At 40.8% G+C, this 26510-nt stretch overlaps 1 pseudogene; it reads right to left on the bottom strand.

Annotated features, from left to right (window-relative positions):
* Window positions 1-1164: 1164 nt before the first annotated feature.
* Window positions 1165-26243, bottom strand: LOC135514380 (formin-binding protein 1-like; annotated as a pseudogene).
* Window positions 26244-26510: the final 267 nt, after the last annotated feature.

The raw sequence follows: 26510 nt of genomic DNA, 5'->3' as shown, positions 1-26510 counted from the left end.
CTCATTCCTGCTTTGCGTCTTTATAATCGTACATCAGTAGAACAAGCAGGCATTCTAGAAGGGTCTGCTGTCTAGTGTATTAATGATCCATGTCATTTAAGATAAAAAAATACTAAAAAAGTTAATAATGGACAAGATGGAGGGGTAGCACAGGATGTATAAGGGGTGGGGTGCAGAAACACACACTCACACACAAACAGAACGCCAGGGCTGCTGGCTAAAGCACGAGTTACTAAACTTGTTTTGAATTACTCTGCTCCCATTCCTGAAGCCCATTGCATTCCAAAACATTCAAATCTAATCGAGAACAAATGAAGGAAGTGATGTAAATAGTTCCTAACTTTATCGTGGCCTAGCAGTTGTCACCTGCTGAACTAATTACTGACCAATGTGATAACATACACACACACACACACACATGGATTTTGTGTTGTAGATATGTGGTAGTAGAGTAGTGGCCGGAGGGCACACACTTCATCTGTTGTGAAATGTAATGTCATGTTTTTAATTGTATACTGTATAACTGCCTTAATTTGGCTGGACCCAAGGAAGAGTAGCTGCTGCCTTGGTAGCAGTTAATGGGGATCCATAATAAAACAAATACAAATGTGAAAACTAAATATCCACGCCAGCACAGTATGGTTCAGCCATAATAGTGTGAAAAGAGTATCCAACGAGAGAATTGACACATGAGAACTATCCGCGTATCAGTCACAAGATACTGTACTAACTGTAACTGTAACTGTAACTGTACTAAATGTTGAGCAAATTCGTTTTTTTGGTGGCGAAATAATTAAGCAAGAACGTAAGCATGCAATTGAGCACACACACTCTCTGGCAAGGAAAGCACCAGCAACTCAGAAGAATTTGCTGTGACAAATATGCCATCTAGTGGGCTGAAGTGTTAGAATAAATTGTAATGATAGAAAGATGTGATGGTAATGTATGTATCTGTAACATTCATCATTTAGTCTGCAGAACCTCACAGTGCACTTACTGTATGTCAGCAAAACATCACTACCGCAGCCGTTGTATGCTTTTCGACAGTAACACGTCCCTTTTTCCCCCACTTCATATTTAAATTTATTTCCGAAACTCCAACATGGTATATTAGACTTCAGATAACATTTCCAGGAGAAACAAAGCCCAACAATAACAAAGAGGTATTGTTCTTCTCAAAAGAAATAAACAGGCATTATTTTACTATAAAATAAATGAAAAATGAAGACACGATTCCAAGCTTTAGCATATAGTTATCACATATCACACACACCAGAGTATAATTACATCATTACTGTCAACGGTCAAGAAACAAACTTTGCTTTCACACCAGTTATATACAGTATATAGGTACGTTTTTTGAAAGGAACAGTACACAGTGAATTCAAAGCACAAAATACTTACAGAATACACTGAGACTTCAGTTCGCTAATATGTACAGCATCTCTTTATCAATGGACGTACGAATACCTCAATTTGTCAGTTTGAGTTGGTAACCAGCTAATGCAAAGAGAAGCCGCTCCCAGATTAACCTCGGTTAAAAGGAGCTTTAAAACGTTTTTTTTTTTTTTTTTTTAACAGAAGAGAGATATGAAACTGTCAGTGTCTCTCCGGAAGAGAAACAGCATGGACATATCAAGAATTCGAGGGGAAAGCAAAGTGGTCATGCATTGACAAAAGAATAATACCCCCCAAAATATAAAATCACAAAACCACAGGCACAAATACAGGGTAAGAAGGAAAGAAGATAACACACCACAAATGATGAGTTAACGTAATAGAGAGCCCCACCCCCCCCTGCAGGACTGGCACAGGCAAGAAGACAGGGCAGGCATGCATGCGTAGAGAAACACAGCGCCAACCGAAGAGTAGCTACCTCCACCACAAGTAGCCAGAAAAAGAGAGAAAAAGAACAGAGAGAAGGGTGAGAGACGGAGAAAGAGAGTTGTGCGACAATCACCATGGCTACTGCCTGTGTGGGGGTGTAGCCAGAGAGAGGAGCTGTCACTCATGTGCGTATTGCAAGACAATAGGAGAGAGCAAAGGAGTGAGATCTTCGTTCAGATTGTATGCCAACCTGTAAACCTGCACTGAGTGCTCCAGTCAGGCGACACAATGCACTTCAACTAAAAGTCAAAAGTCAAATTGGTGCTCAACAAATTTCTGCAGATGTGTTTCAAGCCAACAATCAGTGTAATTTATGTGTAATCAGTATATAATCTATATACCCCAAAATACGTACATGGGTGTGTACAGTAATTGCGAGGCGTTTACTGTGTTAAATCCAACTGGAGAAGCAGCAACATTGCTCCAGTGCCAAGAAAAATGTATCCATATAATGAGCTTTGTTTTCTTCCGTTTTGTCTGATTGACATTACTGTGAACATGCTTTTTCGTGACGCAGACACAATGGCTTTTTTTCCCTTCACCATGGGAATTAACCAATGGAATTTCAGCCAAAGTGTAGCGGTATTTTCCATAAGTGTTTTCCTACGGTGTAGAGTTTGTTGTGACGATAGATTGAAATGCAGGTTTAGAATAGCCACCAATGTGTAACAAGGCTGTCTCAGACTCCTCTCCCCTGAAACAAGTACCGCCCCTGGGGGCCAAGGTACAGTAGAACAGCAAGCAGCCCACAACATGATACTTATCTCCAGTTAGAAAAACAAGAAGCAAGCTTGCAGAAACAATCAAGAGGAAAATGACTAGAAATGGTGGTTGCCCCGCAATGTGTGTTGTTTTTGATCCATTCAATAGAAACCCGCAATGGATTTCTGTACTGGGTCGCAAATTGGACTGCCTTGCAACTTTGTCCCTTTAGTCTGCCGTCTCTCTGACTACAGTTTTAAGAGGAGGGTGCTTTTTCGCAAGGACCTGTGCCCTGCCATCCCTGTGCGAGCCAAAGACTTTTAGGAATCTGCAATAAGAAAAAAGCAAACAAAAAAGCAAACAAACAAACAAAAATCACACAAGACATGTTAGTGGTGATGCATTAAGAGAAGTGAAAGTAAATCCATGACATTCCTGCACATTCTGACAATCATCCTGGCAGATTACGTGTGCATACAGTCGAGTCTATGCTGCACGAGAGCGTGATTCTGAACGTCAATGGCAAATTAAAGACAGAAAACTCGAGGTTACATGTGTTAATCATTTTCAAAACAGAAATACTACCTGGTTACAATACTATGCTCCTCTGATTTGACTTAATTTGTCTTATCAATTGGTTCAAGCATGCAGAACAACTCAGTATCAAATAAAGCAGGGATAGATTGATCATTATAAAACAATAAATCAATAACATGCCAATCATGGAATGGCGGGTGCATCACCATGCGTCTCAGAATGAAACGAGTGTCTATCTGTCGAGAACACAACTGTAAACTTAGCGCGACATTCAGTAGTTTAGGCGCTTCAATGAAGCCCCTTTGTCAGATTTTGGAGGAGGGCCAACAGCTTGTAGAAGGGAATACACTCGTATGTCGTACTATTGCTAATCAAGACAACGTGCAAGCAGTGTCCTTTTCTAACTATCACATTGTTTTTTTTGCTTTACTCTGTAAAAAGGCATGCCCTCTCTTTGATACTTTGAAACATGTCCACATGCAACAGCTGATTTAGTTTGCCTCTCTGCTTCGCAAGCTTACAGCAATGATGGTCGCTGCTCAAGCGCAGATATACTATGTACTGTGCATGCAACGCAGTGGAGGCTGGAAGAGCATAACCTGCATACCATGAGTCTGTCTTTAGGCATGCAATAATAGCTATTCCAAAGAGGAATTGATATGTTTAGATGCAATGTTTTCTAATATGAGAAACCGTACTGTACATATCTAAATTTGTTGGTCAAATAAATCAAGAAATTGACATTTGTTTATTACTATTAGTGCTAGAAGCAAGGTGTAGCTGATATCGACAGCGGTGTCGAGTTGGTTCTGACAACTTATCACATCCACACCTGTTCATACACACAAACAAAGACTTCTCCAAAATGAGTTTGAACGGGCGCCAGATGGTAGAAGGTAAAAAGCACGAGGACAAATGTAAATACAGTCCGTTGTTCTGCGAGTTCCGTCTCCAAAATGATTCTTGGATATTTCGGAAACTTCAGGGGGGTTGAAATGTCAAAGAGATTTTTGTATATGTTTGTCCACCCATTGCCCATCTCATAAAATGACAATTATATGTATGTCATAGCACCTTTGGCATTTGTGTCGAAAAAGACCTTGATGTAAGATGTGGGAACGTATCCCTCTTCATCCTCGTTCCTGCGCACTCGCGTCCACCCGTCACCCTTATCCTCCTCGATGACATACAGCAGCTCCCCCTCGGCCATGGAAATGGTGCCTTCGTTCTGACCTGAGAAGGAGAGACAAGAAAGTAAAACGCAGAGTCATTGTTATTTTACAGAAGAGTGTGTTAAAATATTACGTTCACAAAAAGCCTATGCTGCACCAAGTTTGTTTGTAATCATCTAGCAATAACCTACAGTTGAAGTCTGAAGTTTGCATACACCGTAGCCAAATAAATTTAAACTTAGTTTTTCATAATTCATGACATTTAATCCTAGTAAAAATTCCCTGTTTTAGGCCAGTTATGATCACCACTTTATTTTAAGAATGTGAAATATCAGAATAATAGTATAGAGAATGATTTATGTCAGCTTTTATTTCTTTCATCAGATTCCCAGTGGTCATAAGTTTACATACACTCAATTAGTATTTGGTAGCATTGCCTTTAAATTGTGTAACTTGTGTCAAATGTTGCGGCTAGCCTTCCACAAGCTTCCCACAATAAGTTGGGTGAATTTTGGCCCATTCCTCCTGACAGAGCTGGTGTAACTGAGTCAGGTTGGTAGGCCTCCTTGCTCCCACACGCTTTTTCAGTTCTGCCCTCAAAATGTATATAGGATTCAGGTCAGGGCTTTGTGATGGCCACTCCAATACCTTGATTTTGTTGTCCTTAAGCCATTTTGCCATAACTTTGGAAGTATGCTTGGGGTCATTGTTCATTTGGAAGACCCATTTGCAACCAAGCTTTAACTTCCTGACTGATGTCTTGAGATGTTGCTTCAATATATCCACATAATTTCTCTCCCTCATGATGCCATCTATTTTGTGAAGTACACCAGTCCCTCCTGCAGCAAAGCACCCCCACAACATGATGCTGCTACCCCCGTGCTTCAAGGTTGGGATGGTGTTCTTCGGCTTGCAAGCCTTCCCCTTTTTCCTCCAAACATAACGATGGTCATTATGGCCAAACAGTTCTATTTTTGTTTCATCAGACCAGAGGACATTTCTCCAAAAAGTACAATCTTTGTCCCAATGTGCAGTTGCAAACCATAGTCTGGCTTTTTTATGGCGGTTTTGGATCAGTGGCTTCTTCCTTGCTAAGTGGACTTTCAGGTTATGTCGATATAGGACTCATTTTACTGTGGATATAGATACTTTTGTACCTGTTTCCTCCAGCATCTTCACAAGGCCCTTTGCTGTTGTACTGGGATTGAGTTGCATTTTTTGCACCAAAGTATGTTCATCTCTAGGAGACAGAACCCATCTTCTTCCTGAGTGGTATGACGGCTGTGTGGTCCTATGGTGAAGATGAACGTGGTACTTTCAGGCATTTGGAAATTGCTCCCAGGGCTGATTTATTTTGATTTTCCCATGATGTCAAGAAAAGAGGCACTGAGTTTGAAGGTAGGCCTTGAAATACATCCACAGGTACACCTCCAATTGACTCAAATGATGTCAATTAGCCTATCAGAAGCTTCTAAAGCCATGACATAATTTTCTGTAATTTTTCAACTTGTTGGAAAGACACAGTCAACTTAGTGTATGTGAACTTCTGACCCACTGGACTTGTGATACAGTGCATTATAAGTGAAATAATCTGTCTGTAAACAATTGTTGGAAAAATGACTTGTGTCATGCACAAAGTAGATATCCTAACCGACTTGCCAAAATTATAGTTTGTTATCAAGACATTTGTGTAGTGGTTGAAAAACCAGTTTTAATGACTCCAACCTAAGTGTATGTAAACTTCCGACTTCAACTGTATGTAATGGCATACATAGGTGAACTTTCAGAATACGCCTCAATGAGTCATATCCTCTTTACAGCACTTTATTTTTTACCTGCAGGGAAATGTTTTAACCCAACTGTACATGAACTGTACATGGCAGAAGAAGCCCCTTCCCTGTTATTTGAACCAGGTGAGACATATGTTCTGAACAGTACAACAAACCCCAATCTAACAACAACACGTATTTTCAGAGGGGGCATCGGCGTACCTTCGAAAGGGTAGAGCGATTTACAGGTTCCGATAGTGGGGAGTGGGTCCTCGTCATCAAAGTCATCATCAAAGTCGGTGCTCCGAGATTTGAGGTGATGCTCTGTGCTATGATCCTCTGTATAGCTGCCGTCCGGGCTAACCGCATAAAGACGACAAACAGTTAAAGACCAACAACATGGATATTGTATGTGCAAACCCAAATATCATATCCAAATATCATTGCCTATATGGCCCTGGGGAAACGTGTGTCAAATCCATAAACCAATCCATTTAGAGCTGTGTTAAAAAGCATACATTGAGTCAATAGACAGTCCTCGTTAGTTGTATTTAGAGCATAATAAATCATGTGCAACAAGCCCCCAAAGAAGTTTCAGTCAAATCGTATAGTTCTCTGTTGTGACACACATTGTTAGCTAGCTAGTGCGAGGTTTGGTTGTGGTTTTTCAGTTTGCTGGTCCACTGATTCTGAGCTATAGTAATGAGCACATTTGTTCTACCTCTCTCGGTTGACAGGTGCACAGTTGTTGTTGACAGGTGTAGTAGCGTTGGGGTCGTACAATCCACTTTGTCGTCTGTGTGGGTCACTCTTTTCTGCTAACCTTGTCTCCACCTCCAGCAGCCAGGCCTGTGGACAGACATCAAAAGGTTTCGACTCAACAATACTTGATTTGCACATAAACTAGTGGGATATTTGTGATAGAGATCGGGAATGAGAAAGAGAGACAGATCAGGGGAAAGACAACGGTGAAAGTGTCAGACAAGGGATTCAAACCCAGATTTTAGTCTGGAGCCTGCAGTTGGCAGCACTACCCCTAGACAAACACGAAATATCTAACCAGCATTGACATAAATCTTGTGTAACAGTTCAACTTACTTCATATTTCCTTGAATCCAGTTCTAACTTGTCAATATCTTGTCCGATCTCCTCTAATCGTGGGTCCACGCTGTTGGGGTCCCCCATGTGTGGGTTCTTTATGTACACGTCCTTCATTTTAGTCAGAGCATCCCTACAACACAAAATGGACAGCTTTGTCACATTCAGAATGAACAGGCATTCATACTGAAGAGTTGATCCGTTTTTAAATAGACCAGGGTTAGTTTAAAACTTCTCATATAGAGACACAATTGGACTTTCACACATTTACTCTACCTCTGATCCACCTCTTTTTGTAGCTCCTTGTTGATGTCATTGATTTTGGCCTGGAGCTTCTTCCTCCTCTGTTCAGGAGGCAGGTGACTACAATCTTCAGGGCCAGAACCCTATGGGGAAACAAACAAACCACCAAACAAACAAATCAACACCCAGACATACATAACCCTATTAAAGAAGCCTAACACCATGGAGAAGTGACTTTATATTGTTTTATATATGTTTTTTTTTTATGTCTTTATATTGACTTCATTTTGTTATCATCAACAATGAGATCTGAGCGTATCTGAGCAATTTTTCTCTATAGTGATCTAGATGTGTGCACTACAAATGTGTGCACTACAAAACAATATAGTCATCAACCATCTGAAGAGTTAGGAAACCAGTCATGCTTACCAGCTTGAGAGAAAGCTTTCCAAGTGAGGGGAGACAATGGGACGAAAAAGACACAATGTCAACATATGTTTGAAACTTTGAGACGGAAGTATGAAACTGTACAAGCACAAGCAGCAATGAAGGGTTGTGGATATTAAGATAGATGCCATGTCAGTCTGAACAGTTCATTCACCATTGGCAGCATTATATTTTATCCACCTACAGTATGAACAAATGTTAAACAATGAACAAAAATGAATACACACCATTCGTAGATTGGAAAAGAAGACAGTGCCAGAATACACACAATTTTCTAATTATTGTCTGCGGGTAGTAGGCTCGGACGGATCCCATTCAAAGGGAATGAGCAATAGGAGGAGCCACTATCAGTAGCCCATAGTCACCACATCAATGTCTTAAGAGTCAATCTGCCCGTACAAAATCAACTTACCCCACGTGTCAGACTCCTTAGACATTGCATTTTATGTTTGGAGGTCATGAACTCATTGAGGCGGTGGGAGAGGGGCTCCTTGGGCTGCTGGGGAGACTGGGGGCCGTTGGGCACGGCACCGGGTGATGGGGAGGTAGGGGGGAGGAGGTGGTTGGCGTGGGGAAGCTAACAAAGACATGAGCTATGGGTAAGGGTCATGGAGCGGTATGGAACAAAACAATAAATAAAATTAGGAAAATTAACACACAAACATTATTTAAAATAATACAAATAATGAAACGAAGGACAACAGAAAGAATCTGGTTACTAACACTTAAGACAGCAGCGATTAAAAGAGCATGTACAGAGTATGAGCGTGTCATTGTGCGAGGACGAGAGAACACTGCTCGAGCACGAGTTGAACGTTTAGATAAATTGTGCTTCCAAACAGGCATTTATTTCATATTACAAAGATGTACACTCTCCAGTTTAGGCAGACGCCTGTGCCCCGTTCAGTTCACATTGTGGAACATTTCAGGTAGAAATGTCATGAAGAGAGCCGACAGGATTCCTTATTTGTCATGTCAGAGAGACGTGTGCTCTATCTACAACATGTATTTCTGTCTGAACCTTCCACAACGCGGTGCCCTGCCAAACTTGGCCCTGGCTATTACAGTACAGTAGGTAGAGGGCAGTATTGTGGACTGAAGGTGTTGTTCTTACCTTGTTTCTCTTGAAAGGCCATAGTTTGCCCCTGCTGTTGCTGCGGCTGGGCTTGCCCTCCCCCCGCGAGTTCAGATAGCTGGACTCTGACACGGTCCGCCTCATAGACAGACTATAGTCCTCAACTTCTACGTCGCCAGGTGGCTCGAAGCCAGACTTGAAGGATTCCACCACCTGCTTGGTATCCTGTTGGGGGAAGTGATTTCATTCATGTATAATAGATGGAATATTATGAATATTCACCAAATGTATTTCAGCTTGAAGGCACTAAACTGAACGAAATAGAAGGAAATAATTAGCACTTTAAAGTGGAAGTATTCCTCTCAAAAGCCAATGTCAAAACTGCGACATGCAAAAGGGCGATTCCACCCCAGCGGGAGCAGGAAATATTTTTGGTATCTCAGATTGTTCTGGCAATTCTCACATAGAAACTTCATGGGACTTGAAATACTTTTGACATTTGCATCACAAACCAACATTATGATGGAATTGGCCATTTTAGGCCCTTTTTAGACCTAAACATGCCTTCTGTAAGACTGTGAAGTGTACATGATACAGGCTACACCTTGGTGTCATTATACTCCTTTTAGTGTGCTCTTAAAGGAGTATGTCTAGGTTCTTTTATTCAACAGGAACTCCTTCTGCTGGTGATTTGTCCAATCTCAAAGGAGGGCTATGATCTCTTTTGAAGAGTATATTGTTGCAAACAATATGTCTAAAAATAAGAAAAATAAAAAATTGTAGTTTTGAGATATTCCTATTAATATTTTTATGTTTAATAAATTAATGTTAAAATGTGTATTATCAGAATCTAGACACACATGCCCTCGCCATATGTTAGAGCATGTATCAAGTTGTGTTTAGGTCTAAAAAAGGCCTAAAACTCCCACTCATCCTGATTGACAAAAAAATGGTTTGTGATACATACAAATCTTTTCTGCTCCCGCTGAAGTGGAATCGACCTAAACCCTTTCAAGCGCAGGAAGACACAATTATAGCAAAGGCCTGGCTCTTGAAACCCACCACATAAAGTGTCTCAGAGTAGGAGTGCTGATCTAGGATCAGCTTTACCTTAGTTATAATCAATAGACAGGGGGACCTGATTGTACATCAACACTCTTAGTCTGAGACACTTTATACAGTCCAGATTAAAGCATTTATTTTTAACACCAGTAAGGCATATGTCAATGAATGCCCAACATCTTGATTCCTTTGCGGTATAGGATAAAACTATCATTATCGGTGACTCCGCTGTCACTATCGGTGAAACCACCCAATGACACCTGTCTGCGACTTTGCATAGCAACAATTCTCATTAATGTGAAAGTGGAGACCATTAATAAAACTGCCAAAGTAAGCCTTTTGAAGGTGTGAATAATTTATGTCCTCCTATGGGCTACTAACCCTTTACTGCTTCTGCGAATAGAACAATGGATGACGGCAATCACATTCTCTCCATACTTCGGTATAGAAATAATGTCACAAAAAATGTGCAACAGATTTGTCTGTGCACGTTCCACACAGTTTGTCACTATGTAAAATGACTGTACATAACAAGAACCATGTTATGCACAGGCACTAGGCAACTCACCATTGTTGGCTCGATGGATGCTGCTGCATTGGTCATGCCATCTAAACATTTGCTAACAATAGGTAACACTTTCCGATTGACCTCTGCGTAAGTCTTCATAGACTCTCCCACTTTCTCGATCCTTTTCTCCTCCATCTCCTGTATTTTCTGCAACAAAGAAAACATTGTTTGATTACTGTACCTTCAAATAGAATTATGTGTTGCTAATCACATACACATCAGTTATATTGTAAATAGGGTGGATGTGAGAACTGGTAAATAATGTTTTCTCCCTGAAGCACTTTGAGTGCCTGCAAGTGCTACTGTATAACTACAGTGCCTTCAGAAAGCATCCATACCCATGGACTTATCACACATTTTGTTGTGTTAATGCCTGAATTCAAAATTGATTAAATATATTTTTCTCACTAATCTACACACAATACCCCATAACGACAAAGTGCAAACATGTTTTTAGAATTTTTCCCAAATTGATTTAAAATGAAATACAGAAATATGTCATTTAGATATTCACACCTCTGAGTCGTTACATGATAGAATCACATTTGACTGCGATTACAGCTGTGAGTCATTCTGGGTACGTCTCTAAGAGCTTTGCACACCTGGATTGTACTAAACTGAACAAAAATATAAATGCAACATGCAACCATTTCAAAGATTTTACTGAGTTACAGTTCATAAAAAGGAAATCAGTTAGCAAAAGCCAACATCATCCACCACAGAGAATGGTTGATTGAATTCCATTATTCCATTATCCGTTAATGGATTTCGCCTTTGAGTTGTCTCGCTGATATGTTCTTACTCTTTCAAATGACTGCTCGACTTGAACTTGTTAAGTTGTTGGCATGCTTAGTATTATTCTGCTTTTGTTCTGTGTTGTGCTATATTTCATTTACCTACGTTTATATAGATATGCACCTCAGCTTTGACTTCGGTTTTGCACATCGGCGTTAAACTAGACATGGGCCGATACCAATGTTGGCATTTTTAGCTAATATCGTCCGATTCCGATATGCTTACTGATGTATCGTGCATCCCTGATTTACATGTTGCGTTTATATTTTTGTTCAGTGTATATTTGCCAATATTCTTTAAAAATGTCTTCAAGCTGTCACAACTTCTGCCGAAGTCGTTGCCTCTCCTTGTTCGGGCGGTGCTCGGCGTTTGACGTCACCGGTCTTCTAGCCATCATTGATCCATTTTTCATTTTCCATTGGTTTTGTCTTGTCTTCCCACACACCCGTTTTCAATCCCATTCATTACCTGTTGTGTATTTAACCCTCTGTTTCCCCTCATGTCTTTGTCAGAGATCGTTTATCGTCAGTGTAGTGTTTTTGTATAGGTGCGCGACGGGTCTTCGTACCCATATTTATTTATATTAATTTGTCTATTTAGTGTTATGGAGCATGTTACTTGGACTTTATTAAAAGACTCCATTTTACACTCCGTTTGACTCTACTGCGCCTGACTTCCCTGCCACCTATACACATATGCCTGACATAAGCTGGTGAAGTTGGTTGTCAATCATTGCTAGACAGCCATCTTCAAGTCTTGCCATAAATGTTCAAGTCAATTTATGTTGAAACTGTAACTAGGCCACTCACGAAGATTAAATGTTGTTTTGGTATGCAACTTCAGTATAGATTTGGCCTTGTGTATTAGATTATTGTCCTGCTGAAAAGTGAATTTGTCTCCCAGTGTCTGGGACAGGTTTTCCACAAGGATTTTGCCTGTGCTTATAGATGTATTCAGTTTATTTCTATCCTAAAAACTCTATAGTCCTTTCTGATGACAAGTATACCAATAACATGATGCAGCCAAACCATGCTTGAAAATATGAAGAGTGGTAGGCAATGTTGTGTTGTGTCGGATTTGCCCAAACATAACACTTTGTATTCAACACATTTTTTGCATTATTACATAAGTGCATTGTTGCAAACAGGATTCACGTTTAGGAATACTTTTATTCTGTACAGGTTTCCTTCTTTCCACTCTGTCATGTAAGTTAGTATTGCGGAGTAACTACACTGTTGTTTATTTATCCTCAGTTCTCATATCACAACCATTAAACTCTGTAACTGTTTTAAAATCACAATTGTCCTCATGGTGAAATCCATGAGCGGTTTCCTTCCTCTCTGACAACTGAGTTAGGATCTACCAATCGCTACACTTTTTCTGTGATACATTAAAAAAACTGCTGGTCTTTGTGGTTGAATCTGTGCTTGAATTTCACTACTCGATTCAGGGACCTTACAGATAATTATACATGTGGGGTACAGAGATGGGGTAGTCATTCAAAAATCATGTTAACCACTATTGTTTTAAACGGAATGAGTCCATGCAACTTATGATGTGATTTGTTAAGCAAATTTTTACTCCTGACCTTATTTAGGCTTGCCATAACAAAGCGGTTGAATACTTATTGACTCAAGACATTTCAGCTTTTAATTTCTTTATGAATTTCAGAAATTCTACTTTGACATTATGGGGTGTTGTGTGTAGATCAGTGACACAAAATTGAAATTGTATCCATTTTAAATTCAGGCTGTAACACAACAAAATGTGGAAAAAGTCAAGGGGTGTGAATACTTTTTGAAGGCACTGTATATAAAACTAATCAATTAGTACTGTGAGGTTAAATACCTGAAAGATGTGAGGTATAAGGCTATAATAATGTTCATTCTGCTCCTTGTTAAACTTCTGCAGGTAGGTGAGGTATTCATTCTTGCTGTCCTCTGCCACTTGGTGTTTCAACTGGGCCTGCTGTCTGGCCTGTATACAGAGAGGAGGTTCAGAGATGGATTAACGATTCACACACCAACAAGTGGGACTGTAAACCCTGCAAAGATCAACAGAACTCTAACAAAGCACATTTCGTGTTAACACGCATAACAACATCCGGATGATTCCTCACAAAACTATAACAAAGACATTTTTGGGGGGTGGGGGAAGTTAAAAGTATTGGTTAGTGTCAAGTAGTGCGACACCTCAATCCATATTGAATATTTACAATGACAAAATGATGGAAACATCGACCATAACAAACAACAACAAGAACAAAAGAAAAACACAAAAGGGCTCATTTTGCATGCACATAACCCACAAACATACAGTATGAGCACTGAGACACACTGTACACTGACAGGACAAGATCTAGGTGCTGCTTCAGCAGACAGTTGAAGACTGTCTTCATAACACAAGACTCAAAGTAAACAAACAAAACTGAAGGGTAACATTTTGTATGCCGAACAGTATTAGTTGCAATCTTTAATAAATCTTGGTTAACCCTGAACTAAAATCTCATGTAATTGGTCAGCTGCTTGAATAAATTCTGGTTCCATACATGTTAAGAGAAGAGATGAAGAGATGCTAGAACGAGGAAGGGAACCATAATGAAGAGCTCCATTTGCTCTCTTTGCAAGTTACGGGGCCCAAATGTGCCCTCCTCTTCCAAAATTCCAAAGATGATAACACTGTCGAAATTGCGATGTGTGCAAATAACCTGTGATGAAAAACACAAACACTGGAACTACTGCTGCTCGTTATCTCACCCATCCCAGTCCTTCCAGACAGATTCTAGGGTATCAGTTATATTTACGTATATCTGTCCACGAGAGATTACAAGCTCAGCGATTATGCATTTTATTTGCGTCTATATTTGTTATTTGTGTGCAGCGCCATGAAAAAGTATTTGCCTCCTTTCTGATTTTCTCTATTTCTGCCCCCTTACACTCAATAACCACCTTCAGCTGCAACGACTGCAACCAAATGCTTCCTGTATTTCATGATCGGTTCCTTGCGTCACTTTGGAGGAATTTGGGCCCACTCTACCACTGCTTTAACTCAGCCACATTTGAAGGTTTTCAAGCATGAACTGCTTGTTTGAGGTCCTGCTACAATGCCATTCTAAAAATTAGAATGTGTTGCTTTCAAGCCATTCTGACGTGGGACTTGCTTGTGTGTTTTGGATCATTGTCTTGCTGCATGACCCAGCTGCGCTTCAGCTCACAGACGGATGGCCTGACGTTCTCCTTTAGAATTCTCTGATACGGAGCAGAATTCATGGCTCCTTCAATGATGGCAAGGCATCCTGGTCCTGAGGCAGGAAAGCATCCCCGAAGCATCATACTACCACCACCATGCTTGGCTGTCGGTATGAGATTCTTTCCGTGGAGTGCAGTGTTTGGTTTTCCTCACTGATCCAAAACACACAAGCAAGTCTACATCAGAATGGCTGAAAAGCAACACATTTAATGTTTTGGAAAGGCCTACTCAAAGTCCAGACCTAAACCTTACTAAGATGTTGTGACAGGGCCTGAAACGAGCGGTTCAGGCTCGAAATCCCACAAATGTCGCTGAGTTAAAGCAGAACTGCATGGAAGAAAATTAATCCGCAGCGACGTGAGAGACTCTTTAACAACTACAACAAAGTGTTTGGTTGCAGTCATTGTATCTAAAAGGTGTTAAAACCAGTTATTGAGTGTAAGGGTGCAATTACTTTATCACACAGGGGCATTGTTTATTAAATAAATGAAATAAGTACTCAAATGTTGTGGTATTTATTGACTCAGGTTCCCTTTATCTAATATTAGGATTTGGTTGAAAATCTAATAACATTCAGTGTAAAAAAAAGATGCAAAATTCGCCAAAAATCTGAAAGTGGGCAGATACTTTTTCATGGCACTGTATACAATACGAGTCAAAAGTTGGGACACACCTACTCATTCAAGGGTTTTTCTTTATTTTGACTATTTTCTACATTGTAAAATAAGAATGAAGACATCAAAACTATGAAATGACACACATGGCATCAAGTAGTAACCCAAAGTGTTAAACAAATATAAATATAGATTTTAGATTCTTCAAAGTAGCCCACTTTGCCTTGATGACAGCTTGGCACACTCTTGGCATTCTCTCAACCAGCTTCACCTGGAATGCTTTTCCAACAGTCTTGAAGGAGTTCCCACATATGCTGAGCACTTGTTGGCTGTTTTCCATCACTCTGCGGTCTGACTCATCCCAAACTATCTCAATTGGGTTGACGTCGGTTGATTGTGGAGGCCAAGTCATCTAATGCAGCACTCCATCACTCTCCCTCTTGTTTAAATATCTCTTAAACAGCATGGAGGTGTGTTGTGTCATTGTCCTGTTGAAAAACAAATGATAGTCCCACTAAGCGCAAACCAGATGGGATGGCATATCACTGCAGAATGCTGTTGTAGCCATGCTGGTTAAATGTTCCTTGAATTCTAAATAAATCACAGACAGTGTCACCAGCAAAGCATCCGCACACCATCACACCTCCTCCTCCATGCTTCACAGTCGGAACCACACATCCGGAGATCATCCATTAACCTACTCTGCGTCTCACAAAGACACGGCGGTTGGAACCAAAAATCTCTAATTTGGACCAAAGGACAGATTTCCACCGGTCTAATGTCCATTGCTCGTGTTGCTTGGCCCAAGCAATTTTCTTCTTCTTACTAGTGAATCGACCATGACGGCCTGATTCACGTAGTCTCCTCAGAAGAGTTGATGTTGAGATGTGGCTGTTACTTGAACTCTGGGTCTTCCATTCCTGTGGCGGTCCTCATGAGAGCCAGTTTCATCACAGCGCTTTATGGTTTTTGCGACTGCACTTGAAGAAGCTTTAAAAGTTCTTGAAATTTTCCAGATTGACTGACCTTCATGTCTTAAAGTAATGATGGACTGTCATTTTTCTTTGCTTATTTGAGCTGTTCTTGCCATAATATGGACTTGGTCTTTTACCAAATAGGGCTATCTTCTGTATACCACCGCTACCATGTCACAAGGCTCAAACTCATTACGAAGGAAAGAAATTCCTCAAATTAACTTTTAACAAGGTACACCTGTTAATTTAAATGCATTCCAGGTGACTACCTCATGAAGTTGCTTGAGAAAATGCCAAGATTGTGCAAAGCTGTCATCAAGGCTAAGGGTGGCTACTTTGCAAAATCTCAAATATAAAATATATATTTCGATTATTTTCCCAATGTTTTGGTTACTACATGATTCCATATGTGTTATTATATAGTTTATGTCTTCACTAGTATTATACAATGTAGACAATTATTTATTTATCCACTATTTTACAAGGTAAGTTGACTGAGAACATGTTCTCATTTGCAGCAACGACCTGGGGAATAGTTACAGGGGAGAGGAGGGGGAAGAATGAGCCAATTGTAAACTGGGGATTAAATAACAAATAAAAATAAAGAAAAACCATTGTGTCCAAACTTTTGACTGGTACTGTATATGAATATGTTTAGATGTGTCTTCACTCAATTATCATTTGGAAATCCTGTACACACTAACCGACCCCAGCAGTTTCTTTCTGTAAATACCCATTCCAAACCATAACAAGCCTTAGAAGATCTTTGGAGATCTTAATTTGAAATGATGCTCCGAGTGAAACAGACAATGTTATGCCTATGGGTATACATTGAACACAGAGACAAATCCTCACAGACCTCGTAAACCTACCTTGAGAGAGCACCGCTTTAAGACATGTTAGAAAACAAAAACACTGAGTTAGTTTCAGAGCACTACAGACAGGTTTTAGACGTTCTAATTATGTGAAAGTATTTTTTTAAGTATTATTTATGTACTGAATAAATTACTAGACTGCAAAAAGGCTTGAACTGTAAGGAACATAGTGGTTACAGTGCATTCGGAAAGAATTTACAGATTTTTTACAGATTTTGTTACTTTACAGCCTTACTCTAAAATTGATTAAAGACCATTTTTACCTCATTAATCTGCACATAATACCCCATAATGACAAAGCAAAAACAGGTTTAAAACAGGTGTGCAATTTTATTAAAAATGTAAAACTGAAATACGACATTTACATAAGTATTCAGACCCTTTGCTATGAGACTCGAAATTGAGCTCAGGTGCATCCTGTTTCCATTGATTATCCTTGAGATGTTTCTATAACTTGATTGGAGTCCACCTGTGGTATATTCAATTGATTGGACATGGTTTGGAAAGGCACACACCTGTCTATACAAGGTCCCATAGTTGACAGTGCATGTCAGAGCACAAAAAACAAGCCATGAGGTCCAAGGCATTGTCCTTAGAATTCCGAAACAGGATTGTGTCGCGGCACAGATCTGGGGACGGGTGATAGAATGTCCCTAAGAACACAGTGGCATCCATCATTCTTAAATGGAAGAAGTCTGTAACCACCAAGACCCTTCCTAGAGCTGGCCGCTCGGCCAAACTGAGCAATCGGGGGAAAAGGGCCTTGGACAGGGAGGTGACCAAGAACCCGATGGTCACTCTGATAGAGCTCCTCCCATCTCCTCTGTGGAGATGGGAGAACCTTCCAGCAGAACAACCATCTCTGCAGCACTCCACCAATCATGCCTTTATGGTAGAGTGTCCAGACAGAATCCCCGCCTCAGGAAATGGCACATGACAGCCCGCTTGGAGTTTGCCAAAAGGAACCTAAAGGACTCTCAGACCATGAGAAACAAGATTATCTGGTCTGATGAAATCAAGATTGAACACTTTGGCCTGAATGCTAAGTGGCAAGTCTGGAGGAAACCTGTCACCACCCCTATGCTACGGTGAAGCATGGTGGTGGCAGCATTATGCTGTGGGGATGTTTTTTAGTGGCAGGGACTGGGAGACTAGTCAGAATCGAGGTAAAGATGAGCGGCGCAAAGTACAGAGAGATTCTTGATGAAATCTGCTCCGGAGTGCTCCGGAGCGCTCAGGACCTCAGGCTGGGGCAAAAGTTCACCTTCCAACAGGATAACAACCCTAAGCACACAGCCAAGACAACGCAGGAGTGGCTTTGGGACAAGTCTATGAATGTCCTTGAGTGGCCCAGCCAGAGCCCGGACTTGAACCCCATCAAACATCTCTGGAGAGACCTGAAAATAGCTGTGCAGCGAAGCTCCCCATCCAACCTGACAGAGCTTGAGAGGATCTGCAAAGAAGAATGGGAGAAACTCCCCAAATACAGGTGTGCTCGGCCTGTAGAGTCATACCCAAGAACACTCAAGGCTGTAATCGCTGCCAAAGGTGCTTAAACAAACTAGTGAGTACAGGGTCTGAATACTTATGTAAATGTGATTTTTTTTTTGTTTTGTTTTTATACATTTGCATTTTTTTAATAAAAACTTGTTTTTCTTTGTAATCATGGGGTAATGTGTGGAGATTGATGAGGGGAAAAAACAATTGAATCCATTTTAGTATAAGACTCTACCGTAACAAAATGTGGAAAACGTCAAGGGATCTGAATACTTTTCTAATGCACTGTATGAGGAGAAAGTTGAAGTCTCTACCTATCCACTGGTGTAAAACCCCTTTCTGATTGCCAGTTCATCTACTAGATAGCATTAGGAGATCACAAGACGTCGCTTGGTCTGGTTTGGGCAGAATCGCTGAACGGATTTTCAAGCCTGACATCTTAAAATTACCCTCGCAATCATGGCTTTTAAGTTACCAAGATTTTTTTAAACGAGACACAGACAGTTGAGGACATTTCCAACTTCTTTTCCCATTCACTTTTCCTATTGGAAACGAGTAGATCCACGGCCCAGGTGGAGGATGCGTACAAGGTAATGTGGATCGAGAAGGAAATTCATTGCTGTACAATGACCATCAGGGTGTATTCTTTCCAGGCATATTACATGTTTGCATTTCTGGTGACTTGACCTACATTGCATACTCTATGAATATGACCATAGCGCAATGTTTATGCCCTTTATGGAGGGGTGGTGGTGGTGGGGGGGGGGTTCATATGACATTGTCAGCAGTAAGATTTGAGTTTTATTTACAAACAGACAAAGGCTGTAGCTTTCAAGTGATATGTCACTTTCTATTTACTGACACGTTTTTTCGTTGGGGGGTGTCCAAAACAACCAGAGTTTGGTTATTTGATTTTGTTTATTTTAGTTCATATTAGCTTCATGAGATTCTTGACTTGTGTACAGTAGGTGGTGCATTGCCAACTTTTTGCATCTTTATACAGATACAGGCAACCGTGCAATGTCAAAATATCATGGCCAAATGAACTGAAATCAACTCAATGACCTGGTTTGAAGTTACTTAAATGTGATATGGCCAAATATTTGAAACATTGCACATTTGCCCCCCACCCCATCTGTCCCAAATATTTTTGGTTAGTGGTGTGTTAAATTAGCTGGATTAGTAGTGGTTGTTTAATAAACTCTAAACAGTGGATTACAGTCTCTAGACTACTGTCAGGGTAAGAAATCATCAAACTCTTAAGGTCTAAAATACCAAACTTATCAAAGTAACAACATTCTAGGGAAGTTCTTTCACGACTGGCAGAATGCTAGGGCAATGTTGATATCAATCTTCCTGAGCTCAGGGATGTTGCATGTTGACACTACTGTACATTGAGTTACCTTTGTTTCTACAGTACATTGGACAGATCGGATACTTGATAAACATGTCAAAGTACTATCACTGTTTTTTGCAATCAATACTGAAATAATAGTACAGTTTTTGGAATCAGCAGTACACTAGCACAGTAACACAGCTTGGTTACCATCTGAGGCATTACATTTAGAGGGAACAATGAGAAAAGCCCATAGCTGGAGCTCCATGAAGCACTGTACCACTGTCTACCAGCAGTGATTCATATTTGGCTCCAACCCAACTTCCAACAGGGCCACAGCACTCTCTTGTCAGTGAAGCTGTTGCCACGCAAACCATGCTTACAGCTTAATGAGTGGGTGAGTGGTGACTAAGAGTAGCTGCACTTTTACACACACACGCACAGACACACAGAGACCGGCAAGGCATTCGCAGTCACCCACGCACACACACACACACACACGCACCCACACACACTGCTACCCATTGTCAGTCAATAACTTACTTTTTCGACGTCTGCTTTGGTCACATTGATGTCAGCATCAATCTTGTCAAAGTACTGCTGGGCTCGGTCCGCCTCCTTGCAGTCTCTCTCAAATCTCCGTTTACTCTGAGGAGAGGCAATTCACAAGTCAAGTTGGAATGGTTCAGTCGCATATCGTTCATCTCTTCAATTACTCAAACCTACTCATCAGGAGGACACTTACGGATTCCAGTTGTTTCCAAGAATTCTCAATGTGTTGCTGAGCTCTGCGGCCATCATGGAAATGCTGGGTAAAAAAAAAACACATAATAAAATAAGTTAAAACACTTAAAACAGTAGTAGAATCATTTCTGGTTTGACTTCTGAGCAATTTTGTATCTATAACTAGACAGTCAAGAGACTTGTACATTTCTTACGGCAGCTCTTACGATACTCCTTATGATGAATAATAAAGCTAGACAAAACACACAATATCCACAACAAAAAGGCATAAAATCCACTACTTAGCCTTTGCATTGAAGTGAAACTACTGAGCCAAAACTAAACTAACATGTGACTTGATGATGTGCATACTCTTGACTGATTCAATGCTGTTCACAGCGTATAATACAACTTTCAAGGGAATTCACAGATGAAGACTCAAAGGCACTTCTGCTTTTGTTTTAAGTTCAATTCAAAATATAGGAGCAGTAAATATTAATGTGATGTACAAAGCTTATGTTCAATGCCTGGTTGCATGACCTCATTTAACTTACACCATGTTCTGGTTGGGAATTGAATGAATGAAAAAGCATACATTGGAGTGAGCTATCGATGAAAGCTACCTTTACTACACGTTCGAAAATAAAAACAATCCGACACGAACGGCAGTCCAGATTATTTATTTTTTTTATAAAAGGAAGAGGTATTAACTCTTCTCGCACTGAGCTGAGCCATCGTCAAAGACATGCTGTCAGACAAAAGGCCACAACCAACGCCTTACAAAACTATGTGTGTGGGGAAGGGGGGGGGGGGAGCTGTTGTACATTCCACCCCCCCCCCACCCCCCCACCCCCATCATATTAGTTCCAGCCACCAGCTCCAGACAGAGACCTGGTTGAGGCTACTATGGATTGGTGGGGGGAGTATGGTCAACATGTTCCCAATCCATTGACCTGGATACTTGACCCAGTTCCATCCCTGGGATGTATTGGATGTGGCGGCATACAATTGTGAGCAACATCATAACAGATTCTCAGCTTGATCCCTGGCTGTGTGGTACAGAGCAATGACAATCACCAATGACATATTTGCATCTGTTCCAGCAATTGCATTTGCTGATTTGATTTTTGGGAGTGGGGAAAAAAAATCATGTTAAAACATTTTTTTTGGAAGCATCGAGCCGCCACTGGTTGACCAGGGATTGGCTGGTTTGGCTCAAATCATGTGATATCAATAATCTCTACGTATTCTAGCCTCAAAATAGTTTTGAGCCGCCAATGAGCATGATCCAGGAGAGTACAATTCATGACGAAGTGAGCGATGCGCAGAAAAGGGGATTTTTTTACCGATTTCCTCTCTGCTTTCAGCTCCTGGATATAGCGTGTCAGCTCACAGATGATATGAGTAGTGAGATTCTCAGCGATGACCTCGTGTTGTCCGGCATAGTCGTTCAGCTCATTCAGGGTCATCAGGAAGGCCCGACAGGACGTATACCTGGTAACAAGACGAGAGGTGACCACAAAACGTGTTTAAAAACCCTCACTTAATTACTCTAATCACAACTGCAGGTAGCCTAGTGGTTAGAGCGTTGGGCCAGTAACCGAAAGGTTGCTGGATCGAATCCCCGAGCTGATGAGGCCCTGAACTAGACAGTTAACCCACTGTTCCCTGGTATTATGAAGGATAACATCTTGATGAAAAGACAATCCTTGTGGAAAAACCCTTGGCTTCAGCTACACAGTGTTCTCCGGGCAGAAATGGAGTGTTTCGCTGCAAGCCATGAAAGTGCAGCCTTGTTAATCTAAAACAGCTATTTTTACCCAGTAACAGCCGGTAATGAGTGGAGATGGTAAATGGATTACATGACTGTACAATCATCGCAAAAATAATAGCCACATTAATGTGCACGGTCAACCTGATACTGTGAACATTAATCCTTGATGCATTTCACTCACTTGTATTCGTCTTCCTCTCTTGAGTTTTTCTTGGGCTGATATTTTTTAGAGAGGTTTCTGTTAGGGAATGGGAACAAATTTCAGTACAGGCGTGGAAAACATACAGTACACTGTAAATCAGGGACTGTGGATAAATACAGAGGGAGATGTGTAAACACAAATATTGTATGTTTGGGAAAGGGACGCATGGGAAAGGGACGCCCAGTGACAGGATATCAAAAGTACAAGCTGATTGACGGATAATCTTCTGTGTACCTCTGCATCTGGGCCTCATATTGTACACATCTCTAAAAACAACAGAGTGATTTGACAAGAAAGAGCAGCATTAGAGGGGCAGTATCAGGAAGTCATCCCTTAGCTGTAATGTAAAACTCAGGATGATTCAGCCAACTGGAGATAGAGCCTACACTTACTATGAAAGCATAACGGCAAGATTCCCCTTGAAATATCATCATACTATCTGTACAATGACGCTTATGAAAGAAAAAACGATAAATATTACATTTGTAATTATACAGCCTCTGAGCGGACTATCGTGAGCAGAAACTGAGGCTAGAATACTGACACAGCGGTAAAAACAATCTCCCCCTCTGACTGGTAGCCTCCACTGGTAGCCTCCACCCCCTGTGCTCTGATCCACAGCATCTATTCTGATGTGTTGCTAGGCAGATTGCCAGTCGCGCCAGCCACCTCTTTTTGTCTGCTTGCAGCCACATGACAAATCTGGATCCTGACACCACAGCACATGGCACAAATCCCATACGCCCAGATTCATGTTAACACTTTGAAAATAAAATGACTAACAAGTCCCTAGCTGTCTGTTTGCTCTAGTCTTTTTAAGCACCTGCTTGTCTTTTGGGGCTTTTTGCATCATTTGGAAGGCTTAATTCCTCCATTCAGTGTCCAATCTGTGTGTTCCATAGTCTGGTTTGTTTAGTCTACGGTTGCCTTAATCAATATACTACATCAACTGTACTATCAACTAACATATGTAGAGAAATTAAATCTATTACGGTTGGTGATGGAAAAAAACACAATTTAACAAAACACTTCATATGCAACTTAAAATGGTGCCATTATCAATGATACTGGCTGGAGAACAAAACACACCAATGAATAATCCAGTCGAGCTGATCGCTGCACTATTGCTGAGGCAGAAAACCTCTTGATATGATCTCCAGAAACAAGGTTGATGATTATGCATGCAGGGATTTGCTGCTGTGTATTCCTTGGTGAGTGCACGGCAGACAGTGATCCAACCCAACCACTGTCCCCGGGGACTGCTCTGTCAGAGACTATCACTGTCTGGCAATACCCCCATATTATACAGGGGGAAGCTCCCAAGACCATTGGAAGAAAACGAATGTGGGTCATTGCTGTGGATAACCTAGTAACCATGGTAATGCGTTGCCTACCCGGCTTACACTTCCGGTTGCACGTAGTTGAAGGCCTGTATGTATCTGTATTAATCTACTTCACTTTGTTGCTACTTGCTACATAAACTACCACCTTTGGGTAGGCCTGGCTACATTCACCTCCGAATTTAGAAGTTTGCTTTGAAGTGGGCTAATTACATTACATTTTTTTAATTTTTTTTATACCTTTGTTTAACCTGGGGGTTATTGAGAAGGCATTCTCTTTAATTACGAAAACCACCTGAACAAGACGGTGCAGTGATACACTAGAGAGACAGCTGACACATGTACCACTGGACCCTCTTGCTCTGGTGTATGCATGTCTGAAATGTATATGAAAATGTGGATACCGGAGATCATTTTGTCACTTGTGAGCATCACCTTATGACATGCGTTGCACTTGAGTGTGGCATGACTTGGATGACATTGGTGATGCAGGCTCTGTAGTCTTTTATCAAAGTTACTGAAATCAACAAAACATACCGAAACATATGTTTTAGTCGTACTGTAGGCTTCTCCTACTGCAACGCCTCAGCCATGAGAGACATGACAATATCAAAATGGGAAGTAAAGAGGATAATGTTTTCCCAGCCTTACCTGATTTGTTTTGCATAGCTGATTTCAATTTCAGATCTCTCCTTAACAAACTTTGTATACCTCTCCACAAACTCAATGCCCCAGTGGGTGTGCTTTTCCAAGTTGTCAAACTGGTCCTATAAGAAAAAGAGATTAAGAATTAAAAAAGAATACATGATCAAAAACAAAGCCATATCCTCAATTTAATTCCCAAACTCACATCCAGTAACTAGACCAGGTTACACCTCTGATGTGTATTTTCTTCCTAATTTATTTTGCAGCCAAGAGGCAATGTTTATGAAAAATGTATAGAAATGAGCTATTATGGTTCAATTAGAGAGGGATAGAGTCTAGAACAGTCTTTGTTGAAACAGTATGTCTGTTGCAACAGTGGGCTAACACTTCTGCACATTGTATGTAGGCCTACAACATGAACTACAGGAGACAAATTGGGTATATAATAAGACTGTTGGCATTCAGTTGGTGAGGTGTAATAGTATATGTTGTGAACTCAAATTAACATATGTAGTGGCGGGTTACGTTTGCATATCTGCAATGCATAGCCTATTTGTGCACACCTGTAGGCATAACATTTAAAAAAAAAACAGCCCTCTTCAACTATAGGCATTGTTTCCATTTACAAATAAAAACTAATTCCATGACGTTACACATATTTAATGCATTATTTTAGACGTCACTCTCTCTGATATTTGCAATAGGCCCTTCTATGTGCGGAAAAAACCGTAGTGTATGAGGATCCGTTCAAACTGCTAGCCCTGTTCGTCATTGTTCTTGCTTTAATAGCTATTTCAGCTATAATGTCAATTAAGGCAGACAACGGAGGAAACCCATTCCCAAATGCGTAGCCTACAACACCGCTCTCGGGGGCAATGTTTCAAATGAAACGTTACTAGAGTCGCTGTGTAGCTGTACGTGCACAGTATAGACCCCATTTGCAATGGCTTAGTGATTGTAATAGGCTAATGGGGTAGGATATTGAAAACAACTAGCCTATTGCTTCTAACGTAGGCTGTATGGCGGGATAGATCTTGAGGTTAAAAACAAAAGTAGGCTATATTAATTAGTGACTGTAAAATCAGATGGGGTAGCCGACCGTGTCGTCTAACAGGCGACCCAGTATAGAATCGGCCACTATGCCTCCGATAATAAAGGCTGCATGCACGCGCAGAGAAGCATCATGGCAGCAGGAGCTTTAAGCTCGCTACCTTGTTGCAAGACAATGCCATCCACATGTCGTTTGTATCGGAACAGATCAAAGGTTGTCCATCAAATTAAAGCAATAGTTAAAACATGTTTCATATACTAATATATTTGCGCCGCTATCACTCGGTCGTGCTTCCGTGGTTCTACTTACCCACAGCTCTGTCCCCCATCTGCAACTCATCGTTTCAGTGCAATTTCTTCCAAATGATCCACGATTTTTATGCATGCGTCCAATGATATTATTCAGGCCTATATCTGAGTACCAGCGTATGTCATAAGATCCCACAATGTTTGTGTAGCTTTTCACCGACGCATTCAGTCATAACAAACGGTGTTTTGTCCTCAGATATTGGGTTGATTGCTGCTCCTACATGTGGGGCATCCACCCGCCTAGCCCGATGACAGCGTGCTTCACATAGAAATCTCTGCTAGAGCCTCTGTTCACGGGTAGAGTCGAGCGCTTGCTGTGATGGACAATGAAATGATAGGCTTTGTGATACTCAGAACGGTGGATATGTTTTTGAACACTAAGTGTATACGTGGAACTATTACGGGTTCAATTCCAGTAAGGCACGCCAAAAGTTGCAGCTTTGTAAATTGTAGACGACATAACTAAATACAGTAGAACATAATTATAAATAACAAACATGATACGGCCAACATATCTATGCAGTAGCCCTTCAACTGGTAGGCTATAACAACGTAATAACAATGGAT

The sequence above is a fragment of the Oncorhynchus masou genome, chromosome 25, assembly GCF_036934945.1.
Source record: "Oncorhynchus masou masou isolate Uvic2021 chromosome 25, UVic_Omas_1.1, whole genome shotgun sequence".
In the NCBI taxonomy this organism is placed as follows: domain Eukaryota; kingdom Metazoa; phylum Chordata; class Actinopteri; order Salmoniformes; family Salmonidae; genus Oncorhynchus; species Oncorhynchus masou.
This window is presented reverse-complemented; position numbering and strand designations above follow the sequence as displayed.